Below are 23,395 nucleotides of genomic sequence, written 5' to 3' on the forward strand. Positions count from 1 at the left end.
TTTCAAAAAAATCTTTTGCTGCCGGTTGACTTGTTGAGGGCTGATTTCTTTTCCTGTGATAAAAAGCCTTCTGTTTCGACCGCCAAACCTCTCAGGGGAGCATTTGCAACCGTTTCGTACCATTTTTGAGTGAATTGCCGAAAGTCATATTTTTGATGAAATTGTGACCCCGGGGCTTAGGGATTTCTTCAAAAAAATCTTTTTTGCCGGTTAAGTTGCCGAGGGCTGATTTCTTTTCCTGTGATAAAAAGCCTTCTGTTTCGACCGCCAAACCTCGCAGGGGAGCATTTGCAACCGTTTCGTACCATTTTTGAGTGAATTGCCGAAAGTCATATTTTTGATGAAATTGTGACCTCGGGGCTTAGGGATTTTTTTCAAAAAAATCTTTTTCTGCCGGTTGACTTGTCGAGGGCTGATTTGTTTTCCTGTGATAAAAAGCCTTCTGTTTCGACCGCCAAACCTCTCAGGGGAGCATTTGCAACCGTTTCGTACCATTTTTGAGTGAATTGCCGAAAGTAATATTTTTGATGAAATTGTGACCCCGGGGCTTAGGGATTTCTTCAAAAAAATCTTTTTTGCCGGTTAAGTTGCCGAGGGCTGATTTCTTTTCCTGTGATAAAAAGCCTTCTGTTTCGACCGCCAAACCTCGCAGGGGAGCATTTGCAACCGTTTCGTACCATTTTTGAGTGAATTGCCGAAAGTCATATTTTTGATGAAATTGTGACCCCGGGGCTTAGGGATTTTTTCAAAAAAATCTTTTTCTGCCGGTTGACTTGTCGAGGGCTGATTTCTTTTCCTGTGATAAAAAGCCTTCTGTTTCGACTGCCAAACCTCTCAGGGGAGCATTTGCAACCTTTTGGCACCATTTTTGAGTGAATTGCCGAAAGTCATATTTTTGATGAAATTGTGACCCCGGGGCTTAGGGATTTTTTCAAAAAAATCTTTTTCTGCCGGTTGACTTGTCGAGGGCTGATTTCTTTTCCTGTGATAAAAAGCCTTCTGTTTCGACTGCCAAACCTCTCAGGGGAGCATTTGCAACCTTTTGGCACCATTTTTGAGTGAATTGCCGAAAGTCATATTTTTGATGAAATTGTGACCCCGGGGTTTAGGGATTTTTTCAAAAAAATCTTTTGCTGCCGGTTGACTTGTTGAGGGCTGATTTCTTTTCCTGTGATAAAAAGCCTTCTGTTTCGACCGCCAAACCTCTCAGGGGAGCATTTGCAACCTTTTGGCACCATTTTTGAGTGAATTGCCGAAAGTCATATTTTTGATGAAATTGTGACCCCGGGGCTTAGGGATTTTTTCAAAAAAATCTTTTTCTACCGGTTGACTTGTCGAGGGCTGATTTCTTTTCCTGTGATAAAAAGCCTTCTGTTTCGACCGCCAAACCTCTCAGGGGAGCATTTCCAACCGTTTCGTACCATTTTTGAGTGAATTGCCGAAAGTCATATTTTTGATGAAATTGTGACCCCGGGGCTTAGGGATTTTTTCAAAAAAATCTTTTTCTGCCGGTTGACTTGTCGAGGGCTGATTTCTTTTCCTGTGATAAAAAGCCTTCTGTTTCGATTGCCAAACCTCTCAGGGGAGCATTTGCAACCTTTTGGCACCATTTTTGAGTGAATTGCCGAAAGTCATATTTTTGATGAAATTGTGACCCCGGGGCTTAGGGATTTTTTCAAAAAAATCTTTTTCTGCCGGTTGACTTGTCGAGGGCTGATTTCTTTTCCTGTGATAAAAAGCCTTCTGTTTCGACTGCCAAACCTCTCAGGGGAGCATTTGCAACCTTTTGGCACCATTTTTGAGTGAATTGCCGAAAGTCATATTTTTGATGAAATTGTGACCCCGGGGCTTAGGGATTTTTTCAAAAAAATCTTTTGCTGCCGGTTGACTTGTTGAGGGCTGATTTCTTTTCCTGTGATAAAAAGCCTTCTGTTTCGACCGCCAAACCTCTCAGGGGAGCATTTGCAACCTTTTGGCACCATTTTTGAGTGAATTGCCGAAAGTCATATTTTTGATGAAATTGTGACCCCGGGGCTTAGGGATTTTTTCAAAAAAATCTTTTTCTACCGGTTGACTTGTCGAGGGCTGATTTCTTTTCCTGTGATAAAAAGCCTTCTGTTTCGACCGCCAAACCTCTCAGGGGAGCATTTCCAACCGTTTCGTACCATTTTTGAGTGAATTGCCGAAAGTCATATTTTTGATGAAATTGTGACCCCGGGGCTTAGGGATTTTTTCAAAAAAATCTTTTTCTGCCGGTTGACTTGTCGAGGGCTGATTTCTTTTCCTGTGATAAAAAGCCTTCTGTTTCGACTGCCAAACCTCTAAGTGGAGCATTTGCAACCTTTTGGCACCATTTTTGAGTGAATTGCCGAAAGTCATATTTTTGATGAAATTGTGACCCCGGGGCTTAGGGATTTTTTCAAAAAAATCTTTTTCTGCCGGTTGACTTGTCGAGGGCTGATTTCTTTTCCTGTGATAAAAAGCCTTCTGTTTCGACCGCCAAACCTCTCAGGGGAGCATTTGCAACCGTTTGGTACCATTTTTGAGTGAATTGCCGAAAGTCATATTTTTGATGAAATTGTGACCCCGGGGCTTAGGGATTTTTTCAAAAAAATCTTTTTTGCCGGTTAAGTTGCCGAGGGCTGATTTCTTTTCCTGTGATAAAAAGCCTTCTGTTTCGACCGCCAAACCTCTCAGGGGAGCATTTGCAACCGTTTCGTACCATTTTTGAGTGAATTGCCGAAAGTCATATTTTTGATGAAATTGTGACCCCGGGGCTTAGGGATTTTTTCAAAAAAATCTTTTTCTGCCGGTTGACTTGTCGAGGGCTCATTTCTTTTACTGTGATAAAAAGCCTTCTGTTTCGACCGCCAAACCTCTCAGGGGAGCATTTGCAACCTTTTGGCACCATTTTTTGAGTGAATTGCCGAAAGTCATATTTTTGATGAAATTGTGACCCCGGGGCTTAGGGATTTTTTCAAAAAATTCTTTTTTGCCGGTTAAGTTGCCGAGGGCTGATTTCTTTTCCTGTGATAAAAAGCCTTCTGTTTCGAACGCCAAACCTCTCAGGGGAGCATTTGCAACCGTTTCATACCATTTTTGAGTGAATTGCCGAAAGTCATATTTTTGATGAAATTGTGACCCCGGGGCTTAGGGATTTTTTCAAAAAAATCTTTTTCTGCCGGTTGAGTTGTCGAGGGCTGATTTCTTTTCCTGTGATAAAAAGCCTTCTGTTTCGACCGCCAAACCTCTCAGGGGAGCATTTGCAACCGTTTCGTACCATTTTTGAGTGAATTGCCGAAAGTCATATTTTTGATGAAATTGTGACCCCGGGGCTTAGGGATTTTTTCAAAAAAATCTTTTTCTGCCGATTGAGTTGTCGAGGGCTGATTTCTTTTCCTGTGATAAAAAGCCTTCTGTTTCGACCGCCAAACCTCTCAGGGGAGCATTTGCAACCGTTTGGCACCACTTTTGAGTGAATTGCCGAAAGTCATATTTTTGATGAAATTGTGACCCCGGGGCTTAGGGATTTTTTCAAAAAAATCTTTTTCTGCCGGTTGACTTGTCGAGGGCTGATTTCTTTTCCTGTGATAAAAAGCCTTCTGTTTCGACCGCCAAACCTCTCAGGGGAGCATTTGCAACCGTTTGGTAGCATTTTTGAGTGAATTGCCGAAAGGCATATTTTTGATGAAATTGTGACCCCGGGGCTTAGGGATTTTTTCAAAAAAATCTTTTTTGCCGGTTAAGTTGCTGAGGGCTGATTTCTTTTCCTGTGATAAAAAGCCTTCTGTTTCGACCGCCCAACCTCTCAGGGGAGCATTTGCAACCGTTTCGTACCATTTTTGAGTGAATTGCCGAAAGTCATATTTTTGATGAAATTGTGACCCCGGGGCTTAGGGATTTTTTCAAAAAAATCTTTTTCTGCCGGTTGACTTGTCGAGGGCTGATTTCTTTTCCTGTGATAAAAAGCCTTCTGTTTCGACTGCCAAACCTCTCAGGGGAGCATTTGCAACCTTTTGGCACCATTTTTGAGTGAATTGCCGAAAGTCATATTTTTGATGAAATTGTGACCCCGGGGCTTAGGGATTTTTTCAAAAAAATCTTTTTCTGCCGGTTAAGTTGCCGAGGGCTGATTTCTTTTCCTGTGATAAAAAGCCTTCTGTTTCGACCGCCAAACCTCTCAGGGGAGCATTTGCAACCGTTTCGTACCATTTTTGAGTGAATTGCCAAAAGTCATATTTTTGATGAAATTGTGACCCCGGGGCTTATGGATTTTTTCAAAAAAATCTTTTTCTGCCGGTTGACTTGTCGAGGGCTGATTTCTTTTCCTGTGATAAAAAGCCTTCTGTTTCGACCGCCAAACCTCTCAGGGGAGCATTTGCAACCGTTTGGTACCATTTTTGAGTGAATTGCCGAAAGTCATATTTTTGATGAAATTGTGACCCCGGGGCTTAGGGATTTTTTCAAAAAAATCTTTTTTGCCGGTTAAGTTGCTGAGGGCTGATTTCTTTTCCTGTGATAAAAAGCCTTCTGTTTCGACCGCCAAACCTCTCAGGGGAGCATTTGCAACCTTTTGGCACCATTTTTGAGTGAATTGCCGAAAGTCATATTTTTGATGAAATTGTGACCCCGGGGCTTAGGGATTTTTTCAAAAAAATCTTTTTCTACCGGTTGACTTGTCGAGGGCTGATTTCTTTTCCTGTGATAAAAAGCCTTCTGTTTCGACCGCCAAACCTCTCAGGGGAGCATTTCCAACCGTTTCGTACCATTTTTGAGTGAATTGCCGAAAGTCATATTTTTGATGAAATTGTGACCCCGGGGCTTAGGGATTTTTTCAAAAAAATCTTTTTCTGCCGGTTGACTTGTCGAGGGCTGATTTCTTTTCCTGTGATAAAAAGCCTTCTGTTTCGACTGCCAAACCTCTCAGTGGAGCATTTGCAACCTTTTGGCACCATTTTTGAGTGAATTGCCGAAAGTCATATTTTTGATGAAATTGTGACCCCGGGGCTTAGGGATTTTTTCAAAAAAATCTTTTTCTGCCGGTTGACTTGTCGAGGGCTGATTTCTTTTCCTGTGATAAAAAGCCTTCTGTTTCGACCGCCAAACCTCTCAGGGGAGCATTTGCAACCGTTTCGTACCATTTTTGAGTGAATTGCCGAAAGTCATATTTTTGATGAAATTGTGACCCCGGGGCTTAGGGATTTTTTCAAAAAAATCTTTTTCTGCCGGTTGACTTGTCGAGGGCTCATTTCTTTTACTGTGATAAAAAGCCTTCTGTTTCGACCGCCAAACCTCTCAGGGGAGCATTTGCAACCTTTTGGCACCATTTTTTGAGTGAATTGCCGAAAGTCATATTTTTGATGAAATTGTGACCCCGGGGCTTAGGGATTTTTTCAAAAAAATCTTTTTTGCCGGTTAAGTTGCCGAGGGCTGATTTCTTTTCCTGTGATAAAAAGCCTTCTGTTTCGAACGCCAAACCTCTCAGGGGAGCATTTGCAACCGTTTCATACCATTTTTGAGTGAATTGCCGAAAGTCATATTTTTGATGAAATTGTGACCCCGGGGCTTAGGGATTTTTTCAAAAAAATCTTTTTCTGCCGGTTGAGTTGTCGAGGGCTGATTTCTTTTCCTGTGATAAAAAGCCTTCTGTTTCGACCGCCAAACCTCTCAGGGGAGCATTTGCAACCGTTTCGTACCATTTTTGAGTGAATTGCCGAAAGTCATATTTTTGATGAAATTGTGACCCCGGGGCTTAGGGATTTTTTCAAAAAAATCTTTTTCTGCCGATTGAGTTGTCGAGGGCTGATTTCTTTTCCTGTGATAAAAAGCCTTCTGTTTCGACCGCCAAACCTCTCAGGGGAGCATTTGCAACCGTTTGGCACCATTTTTGAGTGAATTTTCGAAAGTCATATTTTTGATGAAATTGTGACCCCGGGGCTTAGGGATTTTTTCAAAAAAAATCTTTTTCTGCCGGTTGACTTGTCGAGGGCTGATTTCTTTTCCTGTGATAAAAAGCCTTCTGTTTCGACTGCCAAACCTCTCAGGGGAGCATTTGCAACCTTTTGGCACCATTTTTGAGTGAATTGCCGAAAGTCATATTTTTGATGAAATTGTGACCCCGGGGCTTAGGGATTTTTTCAAAAAAATCTTTTTCTGCCGGTTAAGTTGCCGAGGGCTGATTTCTTTTCCTGTGATAAAAAGCCTTCTGTTTCGACCGCCAAACCTCTCAGGGGAGCATTTGCAACCGTTTCGTACCATTTTTGAGTGAATTGCCGACAGTCATATTTTTGATGAAATTGTGACCCCGGGGCTTATGGATTTTTTCAAAAAAATCTTTTTCTGCCGGTTGACTTGTCGAGGGCTGATTTCTTTTCCTGTGATAAAAAGCCTTCTGTTTCGACCGCCAAACCTCTCAGGGGAGCATTTGCAACCGTTTGGTACCATTTTTGAGTGAATTGCCGAAAGTCATATTTTTGATGAAATTGTGACCCCGGGGCTTAGGGATTTTTTCAAAAAAATCTTTTTTGCCGGTTAAGTTGCCGAGGGCTGATTTCTTTTCCTGTGATAAAAAGCCTTCTGTTTCGACCGCCAAACCTCTCAGGGGAGCATTTGCAACCTTTTGGCACCATTTTTGAGTGAATTGCCGAAAGTCATATTTTTGATGAAATTGTGACCCCGGGGCTTAGGGATTTTTTCAAAAAAATCTTTTTCTACCGGTTGACTTGTCGAGGGCTGATTTCTTTTCCTGTGATAAAAAGCCTTCTGTTTCGACCGCCAAACCTCTCAGGGGAGCATTTCCAACCGTTTCGTACCATTTTTGAGTGAATTGCCGAAAGTCATATTTTTGATGAAATTGTGACCCCGGGGCTTAGGGATTTTTTCAAAAAAATCTTTTTCTGCCGGTTGACTTGTCGAGGGCTGATTTCTTTTCCTGTGATAAAAAGCCTTCTGTTTCGACCGCCAAACCTCTCAGGGGAGCATTTGCAACCTTTTGGCACCATTTTTTGAGTGAATTGCCGAAAGTCATATTTTTGATGAAATTGTGACCCCGGGGCTTAGGGATTTTTTCAAAAAATTCTTTTTTGCCGGTTAAGTTGCCGAGGGCTGATTTCTTTTCCTGTGATAAAAAGCCTTCTGTTTCGAACGCCAAACCTCTCAGGGGAGCATTTGCAACCGTTTCATACCATTTTTGAGTGAATTGCCGAAAGTCATATTTTTGATGAAATTGTGACCCCGGGGCTTAGGGATTTTTTCAAAAAAATCTTTTTCTGCCGGTTGAGTTGTCGAGGGCTGATTTCTTTTCCTGTGATAAAAAGCCTTCTGTTTCGACCGCCAAACCTCTCAGGGGAGCATTTGCAACCGTTTCGTACCATTTTTGAGTGAATTGCCGAAAGTCATATTTTTGATGAAATTGTGACCCCGGGGCTTAGGGATTTTTTCAAAAAAATCTTTTTCTGCCGATTGAGTTGTCGAGGGCTGATTTCTTTTCCTGTGATAAAAAGCCTTCTGTTTCGACCGCCAAACCTCTCAGGGGAGCATTTGCAACCGTTTGGCACCACTTTTGAGTGAATTGCCGAAAGTCATATTTTTGATGAAATTGTGACCCCGGGGCTTAGGGATTTTTTCAAAAAAATCTTTTTCTGCCGGTTGACTTGTCGAGGGCTGATTTCTTTTCCTGTGATAAAAAGCCTTCTGTTTCGACCGCCAAACCTCTCAGGGGAGCATTTGCAACCGTTTGGTAGCATTTTTGAGTGAATTGCCGAAAGGCATATTTTTGATGAAATTGTGACCCCGGGGCTTAGGGATTTTTTCAAAAAAATCTTTTTTGCCGGTTAAGTTGCTGAGGGCTGATTTCTTTTCCTGTGATAAAAAGCCTTCTGTTTCGACCGCCCAACCTCTCAGGGGAGCATTTGCAACCGTTTCGTACCATTTTTGAGTGAATTGCCGAAAGTCATATTTTTGATGAAATTGTGACCCCGGGGCTTAGGGATTTTTTCAAAAAAATCTTTTTCTGCCGGTTGACTTGTCGAGGGCTGATTTCTTTTCCTGTGATAAAAAGCCTTCTGTTTCGACTGCCAAACCTCTCAGGGGAGCATTTGCAACCTTTTGGCACCATTTTTGAGTGAATTGCCGAAAGTCATATTTTTGATGAAATTGTGACCCCGGGGCTTAGGGATTTTTTCAAAAAAATCTTTTTCTGCCGGTTAAGTTGCCGAGGGCTGATTTCTTTTCCTGTGATAAAAAGCCTTCTGTTTCGACCGCCAAACCTCTCAGGGGAGCATTTGCAACCGTTTCGTACCATTTTTGAGTGAATTGCCAAAAGTCATATTTTTGATGAAATTGTGACCCCGGGGCTTATGGATTTTTTCAAAAAAATCTTTTTCTGCCGGTTGACTTGTCGAGGGCTGATTTCTTTTCCTGTGATAAAAAGCCTTCTGTTTCGACCGCCAAACCTCTCAGGGGAGCATTTGCAACCGTTTGGTACCATTTTTGAGTGAATTGCCGAAAGTCATATTTTTGATGAAATTGTGACCCCGGGGCTTAGGGATTTTTTCAAAAAAATCTTTTTTGCCGGTTAAGTTGCTGAGGGCTGATTTCTTTTCCTGTGATAAAAAGCCTTCTGTTTCGACCGCCAAACCTCTCAGGGGAGCATTTGCAACCTTTTGGCACCATTTTTGAGTGAATTGCCGAAAGTCATATTTTTGATGAAATTGTGACCCCGGGGCTTAGGGATTTTTTCAAAAAAATCTTTTTCTACCGGTTGACTTGTCGAGGGCTGATTTCTTTTCCTGTGATAAAAAGCCTTCTGTTTCGACCGCCAAACCTCTCAGGGGAGCATTTCCAACCGTTTCGTACCATTTTTGAGTGAATTGCCGAAAGTCATATTTTTGATGAAATTGTGACCCCGGGGCTTAGGGATTTTTTCAAAAAAATCTTTTTCTGCCGGTTGACTTGTCGAGGGCTGATTTCTTTTCCTGTGATAAAAAGCCTTCTGTTTCGACTGCCAAACCTCTCAGTGGAGCATTTGCAACCTTTTGGCACCATTTTTGAGTGAATTGCCGAAAGTCATATTTTTGATGAAATTGTGACCCCGGGGCTTAGGGATTTTTTCAAAAAAATCTTTTTCTGCCGGTTGACTTGTCGAGGGCTGATTTCTTTTCCTGTGATAAAAAGCCTTCTGTTTCGACCGCCAAACCTCTCAGGGGAGCATTTGCAACCGTTTCGTACCATTTTTGAGTGAATTGCCGAAAGTCATATTTTTGATGAAATTGTGACCCCGGGGCTTAGGGATTTTTTCAAAAAAATCTTTTTCTGCCGGTTGACTTCTCGAGGGCTCATTTCTTTTACTGTGATAAAAAGCCTTCTGTTTCGACCGCCAAACCTCTCAGGGGAGCATTTGCAACCTTTTGGCACCATTTTTTGAGTGAATTGCCGAAAGTCATATTTTTGATGAAATTGTGACCCCGGGGCTTAGGGATTTTTTCAAAAAAATCTTTTTCTGCCGGTTAAGTTGCCGAGGGCTGATTTCTTTTCCTGTGATAAAAAGCCTTCTGTTTCGAACGCCAAACCTCTCAGGGGAGCATTTGCAACCGTTTCATACCATTTTTGAGTGAATTGCCGAAAGTCATATTTTTGATGAAATTGTGACCCCGGGGCTTAGGGATTTTTTCAAAAAAATCTTTTTCTGCCGGTTGAGTTGTCGAGGGCTGATTTCTTTTCCTGTGATAAAAAGCCTTCTGTTTCGACCGCCAAACCTCTCAGGGGAGCATTTGCAACCGTTTCGTACCATTTTTGAGTGAATTGCCGAAAGTCATATTTTTGATGAAATTGTGACCCCGGGGCTTAGGGATTTTTTCAAAAAAATCTTTTTCTGCCGATTGAGTTGTCGAGGGCTGATTTCTTTTCCTGTGATAAAAAGCCTTCTGTTTCGACCGCCAAACCTCTCAGGGGAGCATTTGCAACCGTTTGGCACCATTTTTGAGTGAATTTTCGAAAGTCATATTTTTGATGAAATTGTGACCCCGGGGCTTAGGGATTTTTTCAAAAAAAATCTTTTTCTGCCGGTTGACTTGTCGAGGGCTGATTTCTTTTCCTGTGATAAAAAGCCTTCTGTTTCGACTGCCAAACCTCTCAGGGGAGCATTTGCAACCTTTTGGCACCATTTTTGAGTGAATTGCCGAAAGTCATATTTTAGATGAAATTGTGACCCCGGGGCTTAGGGATTTTTTCAAAAAAATCTTTTTCTGCCGGTTAAGTTGCCGAGGGCTGATTTCTTTTCCTGTGATAAAAAGCCTTCTGTTTCGACCGCCAAACCTCTCAGGGGAGCATTTGCAACCGTTTCGTACCATTTTTGAGTGAATTGCCGACAGTCATATTTTTGATGAAATTGTGACCCCGGGGCTTATGGATTTTTTCAAAAAAATCTTTTTCTGCCGGTTGACTTGTCGAGGGCTGATTTCTTTTCCTGTGATAAAAAGCCTTCTGTTTCGACCGCCAAACCTCTCAGGGGAGCATTTGCAACCGTTTGGTACCATTTTTGAGTGAATTGCCGAAAGTCATATTTTTGATGAAATTGTGACCCCGGGGCTTAGGGATTTTTTCAAAAAAATCTTTTTTGCCGGTTAAGTTGCCGAGGGCTGATTTCTTTTCCTGTGATAAAAAGCCTTCTGTTTCGACCGCCAAACCTCTCAGGGGAGCATTTGCAACCTTTTGGCACCATTTTTGAGTGAATTGCCGAAAGTCATATTTTTGATGAAATTGTGACCCCGGGGCTTAGGGATTTTTTCAAAAAAATCTTTTTCTACCGGTTGACTTGTCGAGGGCTGATTTCTTTTCCTGTGATAAAAAGCCTTCTGTTTCGACCGCCAAACCTCTCAGGGGAGCATTTCCAACCGTTTCGTACCATTTTTGAGTGAATTGCCGAAAGTCATATTTTTGATGAAATTGTGACCCCGGGGCTTAGGGATTTTTTCAAAAAAATCTTTTTCTGCCGGTTGACTTGTCGAGGGCTGATTTCTTTTCCTGTGATAAAAAGCCTTCTGTTTCGACTGCCAAACCTCTCAGTGGAGCATTTGCAACCTTTTGGCACCATTTTTGAGTGAATTGCCGAAAGTCATATTTTTGATGAAATTGTGACCCCGGGGCTTAGGGATTTTTTCAAAAAAATCTTTTTCTGCCGGTTGACTTGCCGAGGGCTGATTTCTTTTCCTGTGATAAAAAGCCTTCTGTTTCGACCGCCAAACCTCTCAGGGGAGCATTTGCAACCGTTTCGTACCATTTTTGAGTGAATTGCCGAAAGTCATATTTTTGATGAAATTGTGACCCCGGGGCTTAGGGATTTTTTCAAAAAAATCTTTTTCTGCCGGTTGACTTGTCGAGGGCTCATTTCTTTTACTGTGATAAAAAGCCTTCTGTTTCGACCGCCAAACCTCTCAGGGGAGCATTTGCAACCTTTTGGCACCATTTTTTGAGTGAATTGCCGAAAGTCATATTTTTGATGAAATTGTGACCCCGGGGCTTAGGGATTTTTTCAAAAAAATCTTTTTTGCCGGTTAAGTTGCCGAGGGCTGATTTCTTTTCCTGTGATAAAAAGCCTTCTGTTTCGAACGCCAAACCTCTCAGGGGAGCATTTGCAACCGTTTCATACCATTTTTGAGTGAATTGCCGAAAGTCATATTTTTGATGAAATTGTGACCCCGGGGCTTAGGGATTTTTTCAAAAAAATCTTTTTCTGCCGGTTGAGTTGTCGAGGGCTGATTTCTTTTCCTGTGATAAAAAGCCTTCTGTTTCGACCGCCAAACCTCTCAGGGGAGCATTTGCAACCGTTTCGTACCATTTTTGAGTGAATTGCCGAAGGTCATACTTTTGATGAAATTGTGACCCCGGGGCTTAGGGATTTTTTCAAAAAAATCTTTTTCTGCCGATTGAGTTGTCGAGGGCTGATTTCTTTTCCTGTGATAAAAAGCCTTCTGTTTCGACCGCCAAACCTCTCAGGGGAGCATTTGCAACCGTTTGGCACCATTTTTGAGTGAATTGCCGAAAGTCATATTTTAGATGAAATTGTGACCCCGGGGCTTAGGGATTTTTTCAAAAAAATCTTTTTCTGCCGGTTGACTTGTCGAGGGCTGATTTCTTTTCCTGTGATAAAAAGCCTTCTGTTTCGACCGCCAAACCTCTCAGGGGAGCATTTGCAACCGTTTGGTAGCATTTTTGAGTGAATTGCCGAAAGGCATATTTTTGATGAAATTGTGACCCCGGGGCTTAGGGATTTTTTCAAAAAAATCTTTTTTGCCGGTTAAGTTGCTGAGGGCTGATTTCTTTTCCTGTGATAAAAAGCCTTCTGTTTCGACCGCCAAACCTCTCAGGGGAGCATTTGCAACCGTTTCGTACCATTTTTGAGTGAATTGCCGAAAGTCATATTTTTGATGAAATTGTGACCCCGGGGTTTAGGGATTTTTTCAAAAAAATCTTTTTCTGCCGGTTGACTTGTCGAGGGCTGATTTCTTTTCCTGTGATAAAAAGCCTTCTGTTTCGACCGCCAATCCGCTCCGGGGAGCATTTGCAACCATTTCGTACCATTTTTGAGTGAATTTTCGAAAGTCATATTTTTGATGAAATTGTGACCCCGGGGCTTAGGGATTTTTTCAAAAAAAATCTTTTTCTGCCGGTTGACTTGTCGAGGGCTGATTTCTTTTCCTGTGATAAAAAGCCTTCTGTTTCGACTGCCAAACCTCTCAGGGGAGCATTTGCAACCTTTTGGCACCATTTTTGAGTGAATTGCCGAAAGTCATATTTTTGATGAAATTGTGACCCCGGGGCTTAGGGATTTTTTCAAAAAAATCTTTTTCTGCCGGTTAAGTTGCCGAGGGCTGATTTCTTTTCCTGTGATAAAAAGCCTTCTGTTTCGACCGCCAAACCTCTCAATGGAGCATTTGCAACCGTTTCGTACCATTTTTGAGTGAATTGCCGAAAGTCATATTTTTGATGAAATTGTAACCACGGGGCTTAGGGATTTTTTCAAAAACTTTTTTTATGCCGGTTGACTTGTCGAGGGCTGATTTCTTTTCCTGTGATAAAAAGCCTTCTGTTTCGACCGCCAAACCTCTCAGGGGAGCATTTGCAACCGTTTCGTACCATTTTTGAGTGAATTGCCGAAAGTCATATTTTTGATGAAATTGTGACCCCGGGGCTTATGGATTTTTTCAAAAAAATCTTTTTCTGCCGGTTGACTTGTCGAGGGCTGATTTCTTTTCCTGTGATAAAAAGCCTTCTGTTTCGACCGCCAAACCTCTCAGGGGAGCATTTGCAACCGTTTGGTACCATTTTTGAGTGAATTGCCGAAAGTCATATTTTTGATGAAATTGTGACCCCGGGGCTTAGGGATTTTTTCAAAAAAATCTTTTTTGCCGGTTAAGTTGCCGAGGGCTGATTTCTTTTCCTGTGATAAAAAGCCTTCTGTTTCGACCGCCAAACCTCTCAGGGGAGCATTTGCAACCGTTTCGTACCATTTTTGAGTGAATTGCCGAAAGTCATATGTTTGATGAAATTGTGACCCCGGGGCTTAGGGATTTTTTCAAAAAAATCTTTTTCTGCCGGTTGACTTGTCGAGGGCTGATTTCTTTTCCTGTGATAAAAAGCCTTCTGTTTCGACTGCCAAACCTCTCAGGGGAGCATTTGCAACCGTTTCGTACCATTTTTGAGTGAATTGCCGAAAGTCATATTTTTGATGAAATTGTGACCCCGGGGCTTAGGGATTTTTTCAAAAAAATCTTTTTCTGCCGGTTGACTTGTCGAGGGCTGATTTCTTTTCCTGTGATAAAAAGCCTTCTGTTTCGACTGCCAAACCTCTCAGTGGAGCATTTGCAACCTTTTGGCACCATTTTTGAGTGAATTGCCGAAAGTCATATTTTTGATGAAATTGTGACCCCGGGGCTTAGGGATTTTTTCAAAAAAATCTTTTTCTGCCGGTTGACTTGTCGAGGGCTGATTTCTTTTCCTGTGATAAAAAGCCTTCTGTTTCGACCGCCAAACCTCTCAGGGGAGCATTTGCAACCGTTTCGTACCATTTTTGAGTGAATTGCCGAAAGTCATATTTTTGATGAAATTGTGACCCCGGGGCTTAGGGATTTTTTCAAAAAAATCTTTTTCTGCCGGTTGACTTGTCGAGGGCTCATTTCTTTTACTGTGATAAAAAGCCTTCTGTTTCGACCGCCAAACCTCTCAGGGGAGCATTTGCAACCTTTTGGCACCATTTTTTGAGTGAATTGCCGAAAGTCATATTTTTGATGAAATTGTGACCCCGGGGCTTAGGGATTTTTTCAAAAAAATCTTTTTTGCCGGTTAAGTTGCCGAGGGCTGATTTCTTTTCCTGTGATAAAAAGCCTTCTGTTTCGAACGCCAAACCTCTCAGGGGAGCATTTGCAACCGTTTCATACCATTTTTGAGTGAATTGCCGAAAGTCATATTTTTGATGAAATTGTGACCCCGGGGCTTAGGGATTTTTTCAAAAAAATCTTTTTCTGCCGGTTGAGTTGTCGAGGGCTGATTTCTTTTCCTGTGATAAAAAGCCTTCTGTTTCGACCGCCAAACCTCTCAGGGGAGCATTTGCAACCGTTTCGTACCATTTTTGAGTGAATTGCCGAAAGTCATATTTTTGATGAAATTGTGACCCCGGGGCTTAGGGATTTTTTCAAAAAAATCTTTTTCTGCCGATTGAGTTGTCGAGGGCTGATTTCTTTTCCTGTGATAAAAAGCCTTCTGTTTCGACCGCCAAACCTCTCAGGGGAGCATTTGCAACCGTTTGGCACCATTTTTGAGTGAATTGCCGAAAGTCATATTTTTGATGAAATTGTGACCCCGGGGCTTAGGGATTTTTTCAAAAAAATCTTTTTCTGCCGGTTGACTTGTCGAGGGCTGATTTCTTTTCCTGTGATAAAAAGCCTTCTGTTTCGACCGCCAAACCTCTCAGGGGAGCATTTGCAACCGTTTGGTAGCATTTTTGAGTGAATTGCCGAAAGGCATATTTTTGATGAAATTATGACCCCGGGGCTTAGGGATTTTTTCAAAAAAATCTTTTTTGCCGGTTAAGTTGCTGAGGGCTGATTTCTTTTCCTGTGATAAAAAGCCTTCTGTTTCGACCGCCAAACCTCTCAGGGGAGCATTTGCAACCGTTTCGTACCATTTTTGAGTGAATTGCCGAAAGTCATATTTTTGATGAAATTGTGACCCCGGGGCTTAGGGATTTTTTCAAAAAAATCTTTTTCTGCCGGTTGACTTGTCGAGGGCTGATTTCTTTTCCTGTGATAAAAAGCCTTCTGTTTCGACCGCCAATCCGCTCAGGGGAGCATTTGCAACCATTTCGTACCATTTTTGAGTGAATTTTCGAAAGTCATATTTTTGATGAAATTGTGACCCCGGGGCTTAGGGATTTTTTCAAAAAAAATCTTTTTCTGCCGGTTGACTTGTCGAGGGCTGATTTCTTTTCCTGTGATAAAAAGCCTTCTGTTTCGACTGCCAAACCTCTCAGGGGAGCATTTGCAACCTTTTGGCACCATTTTTGAGTGAATTGCCGAAAGTCATATTTTTGATGAAATTGTGACCCCGGGGCTTAGGGATTTTTTCAAAAAAATCTTTTTCTGCCGGTTAAGTTGCCGAGGGCTGATTTCTTTTCCTGTGATAAAAAGCCTTCTGTTTCGACCGCCAAACCTCTCAGGGGAGCATTTGCAACCGTTTCGTACCATTTTTGAGTGAATTGCCGACAGTCATATTTTTGATGAAATTGTGACCCCGGGGCTTATGGATTTTTTCAAAAAAATCTTTTTCTGCCGGTTGACTTGTCGAGGGCTGATTTCTTTTCCTGTGATAAAAAGCCTTCTGTTTCGACCGCCAAACCTCTCAGGGGAGCATTTGCAACCGTTTGGTACCATTTTTGAGTGAATTGCCGAAAGTCATATTTTTGATGAAATTGTGACCCCGGGGCTTAGGGATTTTTTCAAAAAAATCTTTTTTGCCGGTTAAGTTGCCGAGGGCTGATTTCTTTTCCTGTGATAAAAAGCCTTCTGTTTCGACCGCCAAACCTCTCAGGGGAGCATTTGCAACCTTTTGGCACCATTTTTGAGTGAATTGCCGAAAGTCATATTTTTGATGAAATTGTGACCCCGGGGCTTAGGGATTTTTTCAAAAAAATCTTTTTCTACCGGTTGACTTGTCGAGGGCTGATTTCTTTTCCTGTGATAAAAAGCCTTCTGTTTCGACCGCCAAACCTCTCAGGGGAGCATTTCCAACCGTTTCGTACCATTTTTGAGTGAATTGCCGAAAGTCATATTTTTGATGAAATTGTGACCCCGGGGCTTAGGGATTTTTTCAAAAAAAATCTTTTTCTGCCGGTTGACTTGTCGAGGGCTGATTTCTTTTCCTGTGATAAAAAGCCTTCTGTTTCGACTGCCAAACCTCTCAGTGGAGCATTTGCAACCTTTTGGCACCATTTTTGAGTGAATTGCCGAAAGTCATATTTTTGATGAAATTGTGACCCCGGGGCTTAGGGATTTTTTCATAAAAATCTTTTTCTGCCGGTTGACTTGTCGAGGGCTGATTTCTTTTCCTGTGATAAAAAGCCTTCTGTTTCGACCGCCAAACCTCTCAGGGGAGCATTTGCAACCGTTTCGTACCATTTTTGAGTGAATTGCCGAAAGTCATATTTTTGATGAAATTGTGACCCCGGGGCTTAGGGATTTTTTCAAAAAAATCTTTTTCTGCCGGTTGACTTGTCGAGGGCTCATTTCTTTTACTGTGATAAAAAGCCTTCTGTTTCGACCGCCAAACCTCTCAGGGGAGCATTTGCAACCTTTTGGCACCATTTTTTGAGTGAATTGCCGAAAGTCATATTTTTGATGAAATTGTGACCCCGGGGCTTAGGGATTTTTTCAAAAAAATCTTTTTTGCCGGTTAAGTTGCCGAGGGCTGATTTCTTTTCCTGTGATAAAAAGCCTTCTGTTTCGAACGCCAAACCTCTCAGGGGAGCATTTGCAACCGTTTCATACCATTTTTGAGTGAATTGCCGAAAGTCATATTTTTGATGAAATTGTGACCCCGGGGCTTAGGGATTTTTTCAAAAAAATCTTTTTCTGCCGGTTGAGTTGTCGAGGGCTGATTTCTTTTCCTGTGATAAAAAGCCTTCTGTTTCGACCGCCAAACCTCTCAGGGGAGCATTTGCAACCGTTTCGTACCATTTTTGAGTGAATTGCCGAAAGTCATATTTTTGATGAAATTGTGACCCCGGGGCTTAGGGATTTTTTCAAAAAAATCTTTTTCTGCCGATTGAGTTGTCGAGGGCTGATTTCTTTTCCTGTGATAAAAAGCCTTCTGTTTCGACCGCCAAACCTCTCAGGGGAGCATTTGCAACCGTTTGGCACCATTTTTGAGTGAATTGCCGAAAGTCATATTTTTGATGAAATTGTGACCCCGGGGCTTAGGGATTTTTTCAAAAAAATCTTTTTCTGCCGGTTGACTTGTCGAGGGCTGATTTCTTTTCCTGTGATAAAAAGCCTTCTGTTTCGACCGCCAAACCTCTCAGGGGAGCATTTGCAACCGTTTGGTAGCATTTTTGAGTGAATTGCCGAAAGGCATATTTTTGATGAAATTGTGACCCCGGGGCTTAGGGATTTTTTCAAAAAAATCTTTTTTGCCGGTTAAGTTGCTGAGGGCTGATTTCTTTTCCTGTGATAAAAAGCCTTCTGTTTCGACCGCCAAACCTCTCAGGGGAGCATTTGCAACCGTTTCGTACCATTTTTGAGTGAATTGCCGAAAGTCATATTTTTGATGAAATTGTGACCCCGGGGCTTAGGGATTTTTTCAAAAAAATCTTTTTCTGCCGGTTGACTTGTCGAGGGCTGATTTCTTTTCCTGTGATAAAAAGCCTTCTGTTTCGACCGCCAATCCGCTCAGGGGAGCATTTGCAACCATTTCGTACCATTTTTGAGTGAATTTTCGAAAGTCATATTTTTGATGAAATTGTGACCCCGGGGCTTAGGGATTTTTTCAAAAAAAATCTTTTTCTGCCGGTTGACTTGTCGAGGGCTGATTTCTTTTCCTGTGATAAAAAGCCTTCTGTTTCGACTGCCAAACCTCTCAGGGGAGCATTTGCAACCTTTTGGCACCATTTTTGAGTGAATTGCCGAAAGTCATATTTTTGATGAAATTGTGACCCCGGGGCTTAGGGATTTTTTCAAAAAAATCTTTTTCTGCCGGTTAAGTTGCCGAGGGCTGATTTCTTTTCCTGTGATAAAAAGCCTTCTGTTTCGACCGCCAAACCTCTCAATGGAGCATTTGCAACCGTTTCGTACCATTTTTGAGTGAATTGCCGAAAGTCATATTTTTGATGAAATTGTAACCACGGGGCTTAGGGATTTTTTCAAAAACTTTTTTTATGCCGGTTGACTTGTCGAGGGCTGATTTCTTTTCCTGTGATAAAAAGCCTTCTGTTTCGACCGCCAAACCTCTCAGGGGAGCATTTGCAACCGTTTCGTACCATTTTTGAGTGAATTGCCGAAAGTCATATTTTTGATGAAATTGTGACCCCGGGGCTTATGGATTTTTTCAAAAAAATCTTTTTCTGCCGGTTGACTTGTCGAGGGCTGATTTCTTTTCCTGTGATAAAAAGCCTTCTGTTTCGACCGCCAAACCTCTCAGGGGAGCATTTGCAACCGTTTGGTACCATTTTTGAGTGAATTGCCGAAAGTCATATTTTTGATGAAATTGTGACCCCGGGGCTTAGGGATTTTTTCAAAAAAATCTTTTTTGCCGGTTAAGTTGCCGAGGGCTGATTTCTTTTCCTGTGATAAAAAGCCTTCTGTTTCGACCGCCAAACCTCTCAGGGGAGCATTTGCAACCGTTTCGTACCATTTTTGAGTGAATTGCCGAAAGTCATATGTTTGATGAAATTGTGACCCCGGGGCTTAGGGATTTTTTCAAAAAAATCTTTTTCTGCCGGTTGACTTGTCGAGGGCTGATTTCTTTTCCTGTGATAAAAAGCCTTCTGTTTCGACTGCCAAACCTCTCAGGGGAGCATTTGCAACCGTTTCGTACCATTTTTGAGTGAATTGCCGAAAGTCATATTTTTGATGAAATTGTAACCACGGGGCTTAGGGATTTTTTCAAAAACTTTTTTTATGCCGGTTGACTTGTCGAGGGCTGATTTCTTTTCCTGTGATAAAAAGCCTTCTGTTTCGACCGCCAAACCTCTCAGGGGAGCATTTGCAACCGTTTCGTACCATTTTTGAGTGAATTGCCGAAAGTCATATTTTTGATGAAATTGTGACCCCGGGGCTTATGGATTTTTTCAAAAAAATCTTTTTCTGCCGGTTGACTTGTCGAGGGCTGATTTCTTTTCCTGTGATAAAAAGCCTTCTGTTTCGACCGCCAAACCTCTCAGGGGAGCATTTGCAACCGTTTGGTACCATTTTTGAGTGAATTGCCGAAAGTCATATTTTTGATGAAATTGTGACCCCGGGGCTTAGGGATTTTTTCAAAAAAATCTTTTTTGCCGGTTAAGTTGCCGAGGGCTGATTTCTTTTCCTGTGATAAAAAGCCTTCTGTTTCGACCGCCAAACCTCTCAGGGGAGCATTTGCAACCTTTTGGCACCATTTTTGAGTGAATTGCCGAAAGTCATATTTTTGATGAAATTGTGACCCCGGGGCTTAGGGATTTTTTTCAAAAAAATCTTTTTCTACCGGTTGACTTGTCGAGGGCTGATTTCTTTTCCTGTGATAAAAAGCCTTCTGTTTCGACCGCCAAACCTCTCAGGGGAGCATTTCCAACCGTTTCGTACCATTTTTGAGTGAATTGCCGAAAGTCATATTTTTGATGAAATTGTGACCCCGGGGCTTAGGGATTTTTTCAAAAAAATCTTTTTCTGCCGGTTGACTTGTCGAGGGCTGATTTCTTTTCCTGTGATAAAAAGCCTTCTGTTTCGACTGCCAAACCTCTCAGTGGAGCATTTGCAACCTTTTGGCACCATTTTTGAGTGAATTGCCGAAAGTCATATTTTTGATGAAATTGTGACCCCGGGGCTTAGGGATTTTTTCAAAAAAATCTTTTTCTGCCGGTTGACTTGTCGAGGGCTGATTTCTTTTCCTGTGATAAAAAGCCTTCTGTTTCGACCGCCAAACCTCTCAGGGGAGCATTTGCAACCGTTTGGTACCATTTTTGAGTGAATTGCCGAAAGTCATATTTTTGATGAAATTGTGACCCCGGGGCTTAGGGATTTTTTCAAAAAAATCTTTTTTGCCGGTTAAGTTGCCGAGGGCTGATTTCTTTTCCTGTGATAAAAAGCCTTCTGTTTCGACCGCCAAACCTCTCAGGGGAGCATTTGCAACCGTTTCGTACCATTTTTGAGTGAATTGCCGAAAGTCATATTTTTGATGAAATTGTGACCCCGGGGCTTAGGGATTTTTTCAAAAAAATCTTTTTCTGCCGGTTGACTTGTCGAGGGCTCATTTCTTTTACTGTGATAAAAAGCCTTCTGTTTCGACCGCCAAACCTCTCAGGGGAGCATTTGCAACCTTTTGGCACCATTTTTTGAGTGAATTGCCGAAAGTCATATTTTTGATGAAATTGTGACCCCGGGGCTTAGGGATTTTTTCAAAAAAATCTTTTTTGCCGGTTAAGTTGCCGAGGGCTGATTTCTTTTCCTGTGATAAAAAGCCTTCTGTTTCGAACGCCAAACCTCTCAGGGGAGCATTTGCAACCGTTTCATACCATTTTTGAGTGAATTGCCGAAAGTCATATTTTTGATGAAATTGTGACCCCGGGGCTTAGGGATTTTTTCAAAAAAATCTTTTTCTGCCGGTTGAGTTGTCGAGGGCTGATTTCTTTTCCTGTGATAAAAAGCCTTCTGTTTCGACCGCCAAACCTCTCAGGGGAGCATTTGCAACCGTTTCGTACCATTTTTGAGTGAATTGCCGAAAGTCATATTTTTGATGAAATTGTGACCCCGGGGCTTAGGGATTTTTTCAAAAAAATCTTTTTCTGCCGGTTGACTTGTCGAGGGCTCATTTCTTTTACTGTGATAAAAAGCCTTCTGTTTCGACCGCCAAACCTCTCAGGGGAGCATTTGCAACCTTTTGGCACCATTTTTTGAGTGAATTGCCGAAAGTCATATTTTTGATGAAATTGTGACCCCGGGGCTTAGGGATTTTTTCAAAAAAATCTTTTTTGCCGGTTAAGTTGCCGAGGGCTGATTTCTTTTCCTGTGATAAAAAGCCTTCTGTTTCGAACGCCAAACCTCTCAGGGGAGCATTTGCAACCGTTTCATACCATTTTTGAGTGAATTGCCGAAAGTCATATTTTTGATGAAATTGTGACCCCGGGGCTTAGGGATTTTTTCAAAAAAATCTTTTTCTGCCGGTTGAGTTGTCGAGGGCTGATTTCTTTTCCTGTGATAAAAAGCCTTCTGTTTCGACCGCCAAACCTCTCAGGGGAGCATTTGCAACCGTTTCGTACCATTTTTGAGTGAATTGCCGAAAGTCATATTTTTGATGAAATTGTGACCCCGGGGCTTAGGGATTTTTTCAAAAAAATCTTTTTCTGCCGATTGAGTTGTCGAGGGCTGATTTCTTTTCCTGTGATAAAAAGCCTTCTGTTTCGACCGCCAAACCTCTCAGGGGAGCATTTGCAACCGTTTGGCACCATTTTTGAGTGAATTGCCGAAAGTCATATTTTTGATGAAATTGTGACCCCGGGGCTTAGGGATTTTTTCAAAAAAATCTTTTTCTGCCGGTTGACTTGTCGAGGGCTGATTTCTTTTCCTGTGATAAAAAGCCTTCTGTTTCGACCGCCAAACCTCTCAGGGGAGCATTTGCAACCGTTTGGTAGCATTTTTGAGTGAATTGCCGAAAGGCATATTTTTGATGAAATTGTGACCCCGGGGCTTAGGGATTTTTTCAAAAAAATCTTTTTTGCCGGTTAAGTTGCTGAGGGCTGATTTCTTTTCCTGTGATAAAAAGCCTTCTGTTTCGACCGCCAAACCTCTCAGGGGAGCATTTGCAACCGTTTCGTACCATTTTTGAGTGAATTGCCGAAAGTCATATTTTTGATGAAATTGTGACCCCGGGGCTTAGGGATTTTTTCAAAAAAATCTTTTTCTGCCGGTTGACTTGTCGTTGGCTGATTTCTTTTCCTGTGATAAAAAGCCTTCTGTTTCGACCGCCAATCCGCTCAGGGGAGCATTTGCAACCATTTCGTACCATTTTTGAGTGAATTTTCGAAAGTCATATTTTTGATGAAATTGTGACCCCGGGGCTTAGGGATTTTTTCAAAAAAAATCTTTTTCTGCCGGTTGACTTGTCGAGGGCTGATTTCTTTTCCTGTGATAAAAAGCCTTCTGTTTCGACTGCCAAACCTCTCAGGGGAGCATTTGCAACCTTTTGGCACCATTTTTGAGTGAATTGCCGAAAGTCATATTTTTGATGAAATTGTGACCCCGGGGCTTAGGGATTTTTTCAAAAAAATCTTTTTCTGCCGGTTAAGTTGCCGAGGGCTGATTTCTTTTCCTGTGATAAAAAGCCTTCTGTTTCGACCGCCAAACCTCTCAATGGAGCATTTGCAACCGTTTCGTACCATTTTTGAGTGAATTGCCGAAAGTCATATTTTTGATGAAATTGTAACCACGGGGCTTAGGGATTTTTTCAAAAACTTTTTTTATGCCGGTTGACTTGTCGAGGGCTGATTTCTTTTCCTGTGATAAAAAGCCTTCTGTTTCGACCGCCAAACCTCTCAGGGGAGCATTTGCAACCGTTTCGTACCATTTTTGAGTGAATTGCCGAAAGTCATATTTTTGATGAAATTTTGACCCCGGGGCTTATGGATTTTTTCAAAAAAATCTTTTTCTGCCGGTTGACTTGTCGAGGGCTGATTTCTTTTCCTGTGATAAAAAGCCTTCTGTTTCGACCGCCAAACCTCTCAGGGGAGCATTTGCAACCGTTTGGTACCATTTTTGAGTGAATTGCCGAAAGTCATATTTTTGATGAAATTGTGACCCCGGGGCTTAGGGATTTTTTCAAAAAAATCTTTTTTGCCGGTTAAGTTGCCGAGGGCTGATTTCTTTTCCTGTGATAAAAAGCCTTCTGTTTCGACCGCCAAACCTCTCAGGGGAGCATTTGCAACCGTTTCGTACCATTTTTGAGTGAATTGCCGAAAGTCATATGTTTGATGAAATTGTGACCCCGGGGCTTAGGGATTTTTTCAAAAAAATCTTTTTCTGCCGGTTGACTTGTCGAGGGCTGATTTCTTTTCCTGTGATAAAAAGCCTTCTGTTTCGACTGCCAAACCTCTCAGGGGAGCATTTGCAACCTTTTGGCACCATTTTTGAGTGAATTGCCGAAAGTCAGATTTTTGATG

The sequence above is a fragment of the Podarcis muralis genome, chromosome 5 (assembly GCF_964188315.1).
Source record: "Podarcis muralis chromosome 5, rPodMur119.hap1.1, whole genome shotgun sequence".
NCBI classification, from domain to species: domain Eukaryota; kingdom Metazoa; phylum Chordata; class Lepidosauria; order Squamata; family Lacertidae; genus Podarcis; species Podarcis muralis.